Below are 14,057 nucleotides of genomic sequence, written 5' to 3'. Positions count from 1 at the left end.
ATTGATGATGATTGGTGAAGATCCTAGGTGTCTACGACTTACGGTTTCTGAGTTTTGGTGGCCAACCGACACCGGTTAATTTTCATAGGGGCATAACCCCACCAATGAGTCGTTGAATCTTTTCGATCCAAATGTAAAGAAGAACCGGGGTCTGGTCCTGAACAAATTTCACCCTTCGTTTTTTTTCTACCTATTACGGTTACGGTGTTGGAACGATAACAAGGTTTTTGGGTTTCGGAGGGATTACTCCGAACCGACAAAATATTTCGACTCACAGGGTGAGTTCCGGATAGGTATTCATGACACCAATACAAAGTGTGAACATGAAAGCGACATGGTTTACGGTTACGGAGGGAAATTTTGTCAAAGTTTGGCGGAACAAGAAGAATAATAATAATAATAATCAGAAGAAATACAGTAAGGTCTTTCCTTATAGATAAAGGAAAGACCTTAATTAATACCAAGGATACATTTATTCATTAATTCCTTTAGAGTCAACACTTGCTACTCCCAAATGGAGATTAGTCCAGTTGTGTGAGGAACAATCTGCTACAAAGAGAGTCTGATTAAAACCAGCCCCTACTGCAAGTTGATGGTGGGGCTGGTTTTAATCAGACTACAAAAATAAAAGATTACACACAAAAAACATCATAAATAACAATAATATCATGGATGTATTAAAACATGTCATTGCAAAGTCAAACTTTGTCTTAAATTTGTAAAATTATATTGGAAAGTCAAACTTTTCTCAAAATTGTTAAATTATATTGACCTAAAAATATATTTATATTTAATTCTTAACACTTTCATTAATTCCTTTAGAGCCAATACTGGCTCTTCCCAAATGGAGCTTGGTCCAGTTGTGTAAGGAACAATCTGCTACAAAGAGAGTCTGATTAAAATCAGCCCCTACTACAAGTTGATGGTGGGGCTGGTTTTAATCAGTCTGCAAAAAAAGATTACACACATGAAACATCATAAATAACATTAATACCAAGGATACATTAAAACATGTCATTGCAAAGTCAAACTTTGTCTTAAATTTGTAAAATTATATTGGAAAGTCAAACTTTTCTCAAAATTGTTAAATTATATTGAACTAAAAATATATTTATATTTAATTCTTAACACTTTCATTAATTCCTTTAGAGCCAATACTGGCTCTTCCCAAATGGAGCTTGGTCCAGTTGTGTAAGGAACAATCTGCTACAAAGAGAGTCTGATTAAAATCAGCCCCTACTACAAGTTGATGGTGGGGCTGGTTTTAATCAGACTGCAAAAAAAGAAAGATTACACACAAGAAAACATCATAAATAACATTAATACCAAGGGTACATTTATTCATTAATTCCTTCAGAGCCAACACTTGCTACTCCCAAATGGAGATTAGTCCAGTTGTGTGAAGAACAATCTGCTACAAAGAGAGTCTGATTAAAACCAGCCCCTACTGCAAGTTGATGGTGGGGCTGGTTTTAATCAGACTACAAAAATAAAAGATTACACACAAAAAACATCATAAATAACAATAATATCATGGATGTATTAAAACATGTCATTGCACGGTCAAACTTTGTAAAATTATATTGGAAAGTCAAACTTTTCTCAAAGTTAAATTATATTGATCTAAAAATATATTTATATTTAATTCTTAACACTTTCATGGATCTTTTAACCTTGTTTGTATTTTGGAATTTATACTCTGTCTGTTGTAAAGTTTTATTTCTCTTTCAATATATTCTAAATTTCTGCACATAAATGTTAAGACTTTTTTTTAGGTCTTTCTTTGCTCAACATTATTGCTGTTAACAGTTCATCTCTATCTATAAATAAAATTCAAGATAACCAAAAACTGCAAAATTTCCTTAAAATTACCAATTCAATGGAAGCAACCTAACAACGGGCTACTGGAATGGTCCGAAAATTTCAGGGCAGATAGATCTTTTTCTAATGAACAATTCTATCCTGTCAGATTTGCTCTAAATGCTTCGGTTTCGGAGATATGAGCCAAAAGCTGCACTTTACCCTCTGTACTATTTTTAGCCAGGGCAGCTATCTTGGTTCGCGGGCGGAGTCATCGGACACATTCCTTAAACTAAATACCCTAATTATGATTGTGTACAGCTTGGTTAAATTTGTCATTGTAGTTTCAGAGGAGAGGATTTTAGTAAGCTTACAAAAATTAACGAAAAATTGTTATAAATTGACTATAGAGGTCAACAACTCCTTAAGGGGTCAACTGACCATTATGATAATGTTGACTTCTTTGTATATCTTACTTTGCTGAACATTATTGCTCTTAACAGCTTATCTCTATCTATAATAAAATTCAAGAAAATAACCAAAACTGCAAAATTACCAATTCAGGGGCAGTAACCCATCAACGGATTGCCGGAATGGTCTGAAAATTTCAGGGCAGATAGATCTTCACCTAATGAAACATTCTATACTATCATATTTGCTCTAAATACTTCGGTTTAAGAGATATGAGCCAAAAGCTGAGTTTTACCCTATGTACTATTTTTAGCCAAGGAAACCAATTTGGTTCGCAGGCGGGGTCATCGGCCACATTTTTTGACTACATACCCTAATAATGGTTATGGACAGCTTGGTTAAAATTGTCATAGTAGTTTCAAAGGAGATGATTTTAGTAAGATTACAAAAATAAACGATTTTTTTTATAAATAAACTATAAAGGGCAATAACTCCTTTAGGGTGTCAGCTGACCATTTTGGTAATGTTTACTCATTTATATATCTTACTTTGCTGAACAGTAATGCTGTTTACAGTCAACTATAACCAAAACTGCAAAATTTCCTTAAAATTCCAATTAAGGGGCAGCTACCCATCAATCAATGGGTTGCCGGAATGGTCTTAAAATTCAGGGCAGATGGATCTTCACCTAATGAACAATTCAATACTGTCATATTTGCTCCGAATACTTCGGTTTAAGAGATATGAGCCAAAAGCTGCATTTTACCCTATGTACTATTTTTAGCCAGGGCAGCCATCTTGGTTCACGGGCCGGGTCATCGGACACAGTTTTTTTACTACATACCCTATTAATGATTATTGACAGCTTGGTTAAATTTGTCAGTAGTTTCAGAGGAGAGGATTTTAGTAAGATTACAAAAATTAACGATTTTTTTTAATAAATAAACTATAAAGGGCAATAACTCCTTTAGGGGATCAACTGAACATTTTGGTAATGTTGAGTCATTTGTATATCTTACTTTGCTGCAGAGTATTGCTGTTTACAGTTTATCTCAATATAAAAAAATTCAGGCCAGGTGAGCTGAAAGGAACTATTAAATTTAGATTTTTAATTAATTCTGCTTTCATATATGCAACTCAAACATCAAACTTAAGCAAAAGGGAGTTCAATTTCAAGTGCATTTCTATTTAATAAATATTAATTCTGCTCAATTTCATAAAAAAGGTTTTTTTATGATCTTACTCATTTTTTTAATTTTTTTAAGTATAATTTTAAATTTCATTATACATGTATGTGAAAATACCTTCTACAAGCAATTTTTTAATGATCATGAAAAGAAGGAGAATTAGCGCAAATATATATCTTTATTAGTATATCTGTATTAAATTTCAGACTTGGATATTTAAAATTTGAGAATTTAAAGCAGAAACCAGAAAAGAGCTGCTATGAACACTAAATTCTCTACTGAACAAATAAAAGAAAAAATTGGACAAGGATCTGGACAATTTTAGCAGATGAATAATATGCACTACAATGGTAATATTATCAAGAATTAATTACGAAACATATTAAATTGTTAATGAATCAAATGAGACAATTTAATTTTAATAATTCAAAAATAGATTTTTTTTAAAGTTCTTAAAATACCAATGAATAATTTCAGAAATACATAACTAGGAAACTCTAATAAAACTAAAGAGAACGTTTCGACTATCAAATAAAGGAAACCATTCAAACCAGCAAAATAGTCAGAAATAAAGAAATCACAACTTAGAAATGACCAATGATAAAGAAAAAATGTTAGGTTTGTTAGATTGTAGGTTAAATATTAGTATAGAAATGGCTAGAAAGTAAGATGTATTTCTGAATTTATAATTTGATATTTATTTGCATTAAAACATTTTACTTTTGAATACAAATATTTTTCTGCCAATTTATAATGTAGTGCACATATTCCCCTTAACATAGGATAATTAATTATGGCCATTAACACCAGATAACATCTCAAATTTATTTAATTGCTTATAATTCATCATTAACCAGACATCCAAATATGGCATTAAATGTTTCTGAAAACTGAAATCAACTTTTTTTTTAAATTAAGTAATTTGTTGATGATGAAGATCTTTGATAGTCTCAGCTAGATTCATACACTTTTTTTTCTTAATTAGTGTTTAAAAGAGGGATGAAAGATACCAAATGGACACTTTCATTAATTCCTTTAGAGCCAATACTGGCTCTTTCCAAATGGAGCTTGGTCCAGTTGTGTAAGGAACAATCTGCTACAAAGAGAGTCTGATTAAAATCAGCCCCTACTACAAGTTGATGGTGGGGCTGGTTTTAATCAGACTGCAAAAAAAGAAAGATTACACAAAAAAAAAATCATATATAACATTAATACCAAGGATACATTTATTCATTAATTCCTTCAGAGCCAACACTTGCTACTCCCAAATGGAGATTAGTCCAGTTGTGTGAAGAACAATCTGCTACAAAGAGAGTCTGATTAAAACCAGCCCCTACTGCAAGTTGATGGTGGGCTGGTTTTAATCAGACTGCAAAAATGAAAGATTACACACAAAAAACATCATAAATAACAATAATATCATGGATGTATTAAAACATGTCATTGCAAAGTCAAACTTTGTCTTAAATTTGTAAAATTATATTGGAAAGTCAAACTTTTCTCAAAGTTAAATTATATTGAACTAAAAATATATTTATATTTAATTCTTAACACTTTCATTAATTCCTTTAGAGCCAATACTGGCTCTTCCCAAATGGAGTTTGGTCCAGGTGTGTAAGGAACAATCTGCTACAAAGAGAGTCTGATTAAAATCAGCCCCTACTACAAGTTGATGGTGGGGCTGGTTTTAATCAGACTGCAAAAAAAAGAAAGATTACACACAAAAAAACATCATAAATAACATTAATAACAAGGATACATTTATTCATTAATTCCTTCAGAGCCAACACTTGCTACTCCCAAATGGAGATTAGTCCAGTTGTGTGAAGAACAATCTGCTACAAAGAGAGTCTGATTAAAACCAGCCCCTACTGCAAGTTGATGGTGGGGCTGGTTTTAATCAGACTGCAAAAATGAAAGATTACACACAAAAAACATCATAAATAACAATAATATCATGGATGTATTAAAACATGTCATTGCAAAGTCAAACTTTGTCTTAAATTTGTAAAATTATATTGGAAAGTCAAACTTTTCTCAAAGTTAAATTATATTGACCTAAAAATATATTTATATTTAATTCTTAACACTTTCATTAATTCCTTTAGAGCCAATACTGGCTCTTCCCAAATGGAGCTTGGTCCAGTTGTGTAAGGAACAATCTGCTACAAAGAGAGTGATTAAAATCAGCCCCTACTACAAGTTGATGGTCAGGGGCTGGTTTTAATCAGACTGCAAAACAAGATTACACACATGAAACATCATAAATAACATTAATACCAACGATACATTAAAACATGTCATTGCAAAGTCAAACTTTGTCTTAAATTTGTAAAATTATATTGGAAAGTCAAACTTTTCTCAAAGTTAAATTATATTGAACTAAAAATATATTTATATTTAATTCTTAACACTTTCATTAATTCCTTTAGAGCCAATACTGGCTCTTCCCAAATGGAGTTTGGTCCAGGTGTGTAAGGAACAATCTGCTACAAAGAGAGTCTGATTAAAATCAGCCCCTACTACAAGTTGATGGTGGGGCTGGTTTTAATCAGACTGCAAAAAAAGAAAGATTACACACAAAAAAACATCATAAATAACATTAATACCAAGGATACATAAAAACATGTGATTGCGAGGTCAAACTTTTTTTAAATTTATTAAATTATATTGCAAAGTCAAAAAATTCTTTAATTTGTTAAATTATATTGACCTAAAAAATATTTTTTTTATTTTATTCTGAACACTTTCATTAATTCCTTTAGAGAAAATACTTGCTACTCCCCAATGGAGCTGATGGTTCTGTTGTTTGAAGTACAATCTGCTACAAAGAGAGTCTGATTAAAACCAGCCTCTACTACAAGTTGATGGTGAGGCTGGTTTTAATCAGACAGCAAAAAAGAAAGATTATACACAAAAAAACATCATAAATAACAATAATATCATTGATGTATTAAAACATGTGATTGTGAAGTCAAGTTTTTCTTCCATTTGAATGCAAAGTCCAATTTTATATTCTGTTCGGAACACTTTCCATAGGCAAGGGGTACAATCAAAATCACGTGATGGGTATACACACACTGGAACTTACAGTCGAACTCGCCGCTTGAAAGGTTAGTAGTTGCATTTTCTTGTTAATATCAATTAAATTTTGATTAATAAGTTGGCACACCGAATGTCGGATAGTATGTAGTTTTAAAATACACAATTGTTTTTGCTAGAAAGCTTGCAGTTATTGCAAACACTTCGACGGTGAAATTTTGGAACTGTGTCGAAGTGTTCGCATTAACTGCACGCTTTCCAGCAAGGATTATTGTGTATTTCAAAACTAGATAGTATCCTACATTCGGTGCACTACCTTATTTATTAAATTTTATTGATATAAACAAGTAAATACGACTACTTACCTTTCAAGCGGTCTGCTCGACTGTTACTTCCGGTGTGTGTATATCGATCACGTGATTTTGATTGTACCCCTTGATAGGCAGATCCAGGGGGGGCCCTTTCGTGGGAAAAAGTTGGTTGATTATATAGGGAATCATTGAAGCATGACTGGAGCCTTAGGTCAGTCAGTGGGCCCCCCCTTAGGAAAAGTTCTGGATCTGCCACTGCTTTCAATAATTCCTTAATAGCCAAAACTTGCTACTCTCAATAGAGCTTATAATTCAGATTCTGATTAAAATGATTACACACAAAAACATCATAAGTAACAAGAATATCATTTATTTATTAAAACATGTGATGGCAAAGTCAAACTATTCTTAATTAAATTGATAAAATTTATATTGCAAAGTAAAAAAAATCAGTAACATCATTGTGAACATCATTAATTTATTTTAACATATGTTTGCAGAGTCAACTTTGTAAATTAAAGTTAAAAAACACACTGTTGAAGATCCTGGTGAAAAATGAAAAAAATTGGGCAGAAATTTTGTGATATTTTTTTGTAAATCTTATAGGACAGGTTAGGAAACAAGCACTCAGAAAACAATCAATTTATCAATTTGTGTCAATTAAAATTAAATTTACCAGAAATTGAGAGAATAAGAACAACCATAAGATCAGCAAGTCAGCATAGCATTTAAGTTTTTATGCTTATGCATGCTATTAGTAGTGTTATTTTGGTGCAGCTGCTGTGTTAATCCATGCCATGCTTATGTTTTCTTATGTTTTGCTAACCAAAGGTTACAATCTATCTTGCTTTGAAACAGATTGTAAACACGGTCAAGCAAAATTATGCTACACTGAACTTTTTAACATTATGGTGTTGTGCTTTACAATCATAGATTTAACCTTAAAATTAATTCTCAAAACCTTTTAAAACATATCACTGTTAATAATTTTTTGATTGAATTTTGTGCACCTACCTAAAGGTTGAGAGTACAATTTACAGCAATATCAGCTTTACAACTGATAAATAAATTTTGGATTGTTGTCATACTAATAACATTCTGGTGTACAAGACCTGAAGCTTCCATCTACCGAAAAGCTGAATTAGCAGGAAATGGTTGCATCCATGCTTTATTCATGAATACATAGTTTATAAAATTAAAACACATCTGGTGGTCAACATATCTGAGATCATTAATATTTAATTTAAACATATTTATTTATAGTGGATTGGGAAACAAGTTATTGCAACTTATATAAATCCCTTTACACTTTGTGGGTGCGAGTGCTGCTTTGTAGTGGCATTAGCCTGCTCTTTTTTCGAAATCTTCAAAGGGTGTCTTTTATGTGCAAGAGATATGGCAGTCTCTTAACACATGTCAGCCATTTATTGTCCACTTCCTACGGACTACCATCATTTCCTCATAACCATACTCACAAATGGTGTCAAGGGAGAGCCGAAAATTCATTAATAATAACTGCAGATTTTATCAAGCTGTAAATTAGACAAGTTGAGAAATCCAGAGATTATCTGAGAACTTCCACTAGGCCAAAAATAATAAACATTGAGATATGGGAGGGACATTCTGACTTTTAACAGTGCTCATTGTAAAATAACAAAATAAACTTCAGGGTAGGCTATTTTCGAGCTTGAAAAATAGGGTGAGTACCATAATATGAAACACACTTCTTTTTTTATTTGGCCTTACCAATTTCTAAGAAACAAGAGGAATCACTATTAGTTTAGACGAAATATAACAACTATACCTGGGTTCCTGATTTGAAACAAGCATATTAACAATAACACTATTTTATCTATTATATATAGAATATTATTACTGTAAAACGATCTTTTCTTACTTCCCCTATTTTTAGTAAAAATGTATTTGGACAAACTTTAATTATGGGAGATAACTCAGGTTTTCAATCATTATGAAATTATTTCTTCCTTGCTTAATAAAAATGTAACCACTATATATACTTACCATTCCTCAACCAAATTGCTTTCCTTTAAGACTTTCTGTCTCTTCATTTGTCAATCTGTTATTCTGCTTATTCAAATTCCATCTAAAAACAGTAATTAAGCAAGTTCCTTATTAACAAAACAGAAGTAGCAATCAATGAATGTTTATAATCAATTATAATTATATTTTGAAGGAAAAAACAATTCTTGGTTTTTGCCACTAAATTTAAATGGACAACAAAAGGTCTAATCTATAAAAAAAAAAAACAAGAGTGCACACACTGAAGTGTCTCGCCTTCTTTTCTAACCATTGATATTATAGTTCTGATATAAAGCTTTTAATACAACTATCACATAAACTTAACATGATCCAAGAAAATAAGGGCAAGGTCATATAAACCAAACGAGAAATACAAATACGAGAAGATATGGTATGAGTGCCAATGAGACAATAAAAGTAAACCATTATAGGTCAAGGTACAGCCTTAACATGGAGTCTTGGCTCACACCAAACACCAAACACCAACCTATAAAGGGCCCCACAAATTGCTAGTGTAAAACCATTCAAACGGGAAAACCAACAGTCTAATCTATATAAAAACGAGAAATTTTGTACACCTTACAATCATTCGATTCACTTAATATAGTTGACCGATTGCTTGTAGTTTTTTAAGAAACAGATGGACTAAACCAAGAAACTAAACATATTGACCAATGAGCCATGAAAATGAGGTCAAGGTCAGATGAATCATGCCAGTTGGATATGTACACCTAGTCTACAATCCTTCTATACAACAAATATAGTTGACCTATTGCTTATATTTAAAAAAAAAAAACAGACCAGAACACAATAACACCGAGCAAATATGAACAGTAAAAATGAGATCAAGGTCAAATAAAACCTGTGATACTGACATGTACTTCATAAAATATTTCCACACACCAAATAAAGTAGATCTATTGCATATAGTACAAGAAAAAGACCGAATCTCAAAAACTTAACTTAGACCACTGAAACATGAAAATGAGTTATAAGCCAAAAACTGCATTTTACCCCTATGTTCTATTTTTAGCCGTGGCGGCCATCTTGGTTGGTTGACCGGGTCACGCTACACATTTTTTAAACTAGATACCCCAAAGATGATTGTGGCCAACTTTGGATTAATTTGGCCCATTAGTTTCAGGAGAAGATTTTTGTAAAAGATTACTTAGATTTATGAAAAATGGTTAAAAATTGACTATAAAGGGCAATAACTCCTTAAGGGGTCAACTGACCATTTCGGTCATGTTGACTTATTTGTAAATCTAACTTTGCTGAACATTATTACTGTTTACAGTTTATCTCTATCTATAATAATATTCAAGATAATAACCAAAAACGGCAAAATTTCCTCAAAATTACCAATTCAGGGGCAGCAACCCAACAACAGGTTGACCAATTCATCTGAAAATTTCAGGGCAGATAGATCTTGACCTGATAAACATTTTTACCTCCATCAGATTTCCTCTAAATGCTTTGGTTTTTGAGTTATAAGCCAAAAACTGCATTTTACCCCTATGTTCTATTTTTAGCCGTGGCGGCCATCTTAGTTGGTTGACCAGGTCACGCCACACATTTTTTAAACTAGATACCCCAAAGTTGATTGTGGCCAAGTTTGGATTAATTTGGCCCAGTAGTTTCAGAGGAGAAGATTTTTGTAAAAGATTACTTAGATTTATGAAAAATGGTTAAAAATTGACTATAAAGGGCAATAACTCCTAAAGGGGTCAACTGACCATTTCGGTCATGTTGACTTATTTGTAAATCTAACTTTGCCAACATTATTGCTGTTTACAGTTTATCTCTATCTATAATAATATTCAAGATAATAACCAATAAAAACAGCAAAATTTCCTCAAAATTACCAATTCAGGGGCAGCAACCCAACAACGGGTTGACCAATTCATCTGAAAATTTCAGGGCAGATAGATCCTGACATGATAAACATTTTTACCCCGTCAGATTTCCTCTAAATGCTTTGGTTTTTGAGTTATAAGCCAAAAACTGCATTTTACCCCTATGTTCTATTTTTAGCCGTGGCGGCCATCTTAGTTGGTTGACCAGGTCACGCCACACATTTTTTAAACTAGATACCCCAAAGTTGATTGTGGCCAAGTTTGGATTAATTTGGCGCAGTAGTTTCAGAGGAGAAGATTTTTGTAAGATTACTTAGATTTATGAAAAATGGTTAAAAATTGACTATAAAGGGCAATAACTCCTAAAGGGGTCAACTGACCATTTCGGTCATGTTGACTTATTTGTAAATCTAACTTTGCCAACATTATTGCTGTTTACAGTTTATCTCTATCTATAATAATATTCAAGATAATAACCAATAAAAACAGCAAAATTTCCTCAAAATTACCAATTCAGGGGCAGCAACCCAACAACGGGTTGACCAATTCATCTGAAAATTTCAGGGCAGATAGATCCTGACATGATAAACATTTTTACCCCGTCAGATTTCCTCTAAATGCTTTGGTTTTTGAGTTATAAGCCAAAAACTGCATTTTACCCCTATGTTCTATTTTTAGCCGTGGCCGCCATCTTGGTTGGTTGACCGGGTCTCGCCACACATTTTTTAAACTAGATACCCCAATGATGATTGTGGCCAAGTTTGGTTCAATTTGGCCTAGTAGTTTCAGAGGAGCAGATTTTTGTAAAAGTTAACGACGCCAGACGCCAAGTGATGAGAAAAGCTCACTTGGCCCTTTGGGCCAGGTGAGCTAAAAAATGACTACCTTGCAAGGTATGCACATACTAAATATAGTTATCCATAACACATAACAAGAGAGAAATTAACATAGCAAAAAATGTTTTGAAATAGTAACTGAACCATGAAAATAAAGTCAAGGATAATGGACAGGTGACAAGACGGAAACTTCATAACATAGGTAAGGCATTTATATACAAAATATGAAGCATGCAGGTCTTCCACCTTCTAAAATATAAAACTTTTAAGAAGTTAGTTAACACTGCCGCCACCCATCACTATCCCTATGTCGAGTTTTCTACAGGCTCGTTAAAAACGAGAATCGAGAAACACTCATAAACCTTATCAACAAAAGACAACCACTAAACAACAGGAGTCGATTTCACAAAAAACTTGTGACTAAGATAAATTGTAAGTATACAGAATTGTTCATGAGTTACGATCAATCTTAGTTGTAAATTTTTTTGTGAAATCAACAAAAAAATCGACTCCAGGTTCCAGACTTAGGACAGGTGCAAACAAGTGCAGCAGGTTTGAACATTTACAGCTTTTCCAAACAAACATAGCAAGCAAGCTAGGTGATCAAAGGACACAGATGGATTCATGACAAAATTGTGTTTTGGTGATGGTGATGTGTTTGTAGATCTTACTTTACTGAACATTCTTGCTACTTAAAATTATCTGTATCTAATAAAAAACTTGGCTCAGTAGTTACAGTGGAAAATATTTTGTAAAAATTGTTGAAAACTTACTATAAATCACAATAACTCCTTAAGGGGTCAATTGACCATTTTGGTCATGTTGACTTATTTGTAGATCTTACTCTGCTGAACATTATTGCTGTTTACAGTTTATCTCATTCTATAAAAATATTCAAGATAATAACCAAAAGCTGCAAAATTTTCTTAAAATGATCAATTCAGGGCCAGCAACCCAACAATGAGTTGCCCGATTGGTTTTAATATTTCGGGTCAAATATATCTTCACCTAATGAACAATTTTATCTCAGTCAGATTTGCTGTGAATGCTTTGGTTTTAGAGATATGAGCCAAAATCTACATTTTGACCCTATGGTCTATTTTTAGCCATGGCCGCCATCTTGGTTAGTTGGCCTAATGATGATTGTGGTTAAATTTGGCCAAGTAGTTTCAGAGGAGAAGATTTTGTAAAAATTAACGGACGACGGAGGCCAAGTGATGAGAAAAGTTCACTTGACCTTTCAAGTCAGGTGAGCTAAAAATAGTCAAACAACAACAAAAAACAATTCTGTTGTGTTTTTATGTTATTCATGAATTAAATTATCTCCCTTAGTTTGAAACTTACCTACAATGTATTAATGTATCTCTCTCTTGCTCTATAGCTATAATTTGGTGTTTCATTTACCCAACTCTACATATATCCCTCACAGTTTAGCCATTGAATGATGCTGAAAAAGTCACAAAAAAAATCATATAGGACCAACTTCAAACTAAAAGCAAATCAGTATTCATTCATACAGGTATTTCAAAGACTTTTCCATGACACACAATATTTTCACAAAGTCAGCTAAAATAGAGTGAAAGAATATCAGACTTGATGTAATACAGTGTATCATTATCTGAAATTACAAGTAGAAATGCCCATAGGTACTTGGGGACAGGACAATTTTTTTAAGTCCTCCCCCTTTTTTCCAAAATCCATCATTTTTTATATATTCTATTCATTTCAGATATTTTCAGGCTTTTCTGTACTCTATCAACATAGATTTAGCTCAGTCAATGTCAACATAATATTAATTCAATTATATATTGCTATTATTTTGTTGTGTGTGTTTCCCACATCTATAATACTAAAATTACGAGGTCCAATTTGTCAGCCGTCATCGGGTAAAAACGACAAATCAAAGAATTCAACTCTATATATAACCAATTCAGGGGCAGCAACCAAACAACAGGTTGCCTGATATGTCTCAAATTTCAGGGCAGTTAGATCTTGACTTATTATGAACAATCTGTCTACGGTCAGATTTGCTCTTAATGTATAAAAAAGAAGATGTTGTATGATTGCCAATGAGACAACTATCCACAAAAGACCAAAATGACAGACATTAACAACTATAGGTCACCGTACGGCCTTCAACAATGAGCCCATACCACATAGTCAGCTATAATAGGCCTTGATTATAATGCTTTGGTTTCAGATATATTAGCTAAAAACTACATTTTACCCCTATGTACAATTTTTAGCCATGTTTGCCATCTTTGTTGGTGGGTGGGGTCATCAGACACATTTTTTAAACTAGATACCCCAATGATGATTGTGGCCAAGTTTGGTTAAAATTGTCAAAGTAGTTTCAGATGAGATAAATAAATAATAAATAAATAAATAAATAAGCTTTATTTAGAGTCGGCATGGTATATAAAACATAGACAAACATAAGCTCTAATGAGCTTTTAACCGACATATGAGACATTATTTAACAGTACAACATTTATAACAATACAATACATAATATAGTACACATGCAATAAATATCACAGCACAAAAATGAAGCACTAAAAGCAGAATATAAGC

General features: G+C 32.6%; 1 long non-coding RNA gene across 1 annotated transcript in view; it reads right to left on the bottom strand.

Annotated features, from left to right (window-relative positions):
* Positions 1 to 8,861, bottom strand: part of LOC139512168 (uncharacterized) — a 28,616-nt gene extending 19,755 nt beyond the window's left edge. Inside the window, exon 1 of the long non-coding RNA XR_011662184.1 lies at positions 8,774 to 8,861. This is a non-coding gene — a long non-coding RNA (uncharacterized lncRNA). The remainder of the gene's footprint in view (positions 1 to 8,773) is intronic.
* Positions 8,862 to 14,057: the final 5,196 nt, after the last annotated feature.

This window comes from Mytilus edulis, chromosome 2 (genome assembly GCF_963676685.1).
Source record: "Mytilus edulis chromosome 2, xbMytEdul2.2, whole genome shotgun sequence".
Lineage (NCBI taxonomy): Eukaryota > Metazoa > Mollusca > Bivalvia > Mytilida > Mytilidae > Mytilus > Mytilus edulis.
Note: the sequence above shows the minus strand (reverse complement) of the source record. Positions and strands in the feature narration are given on the sequence as shown.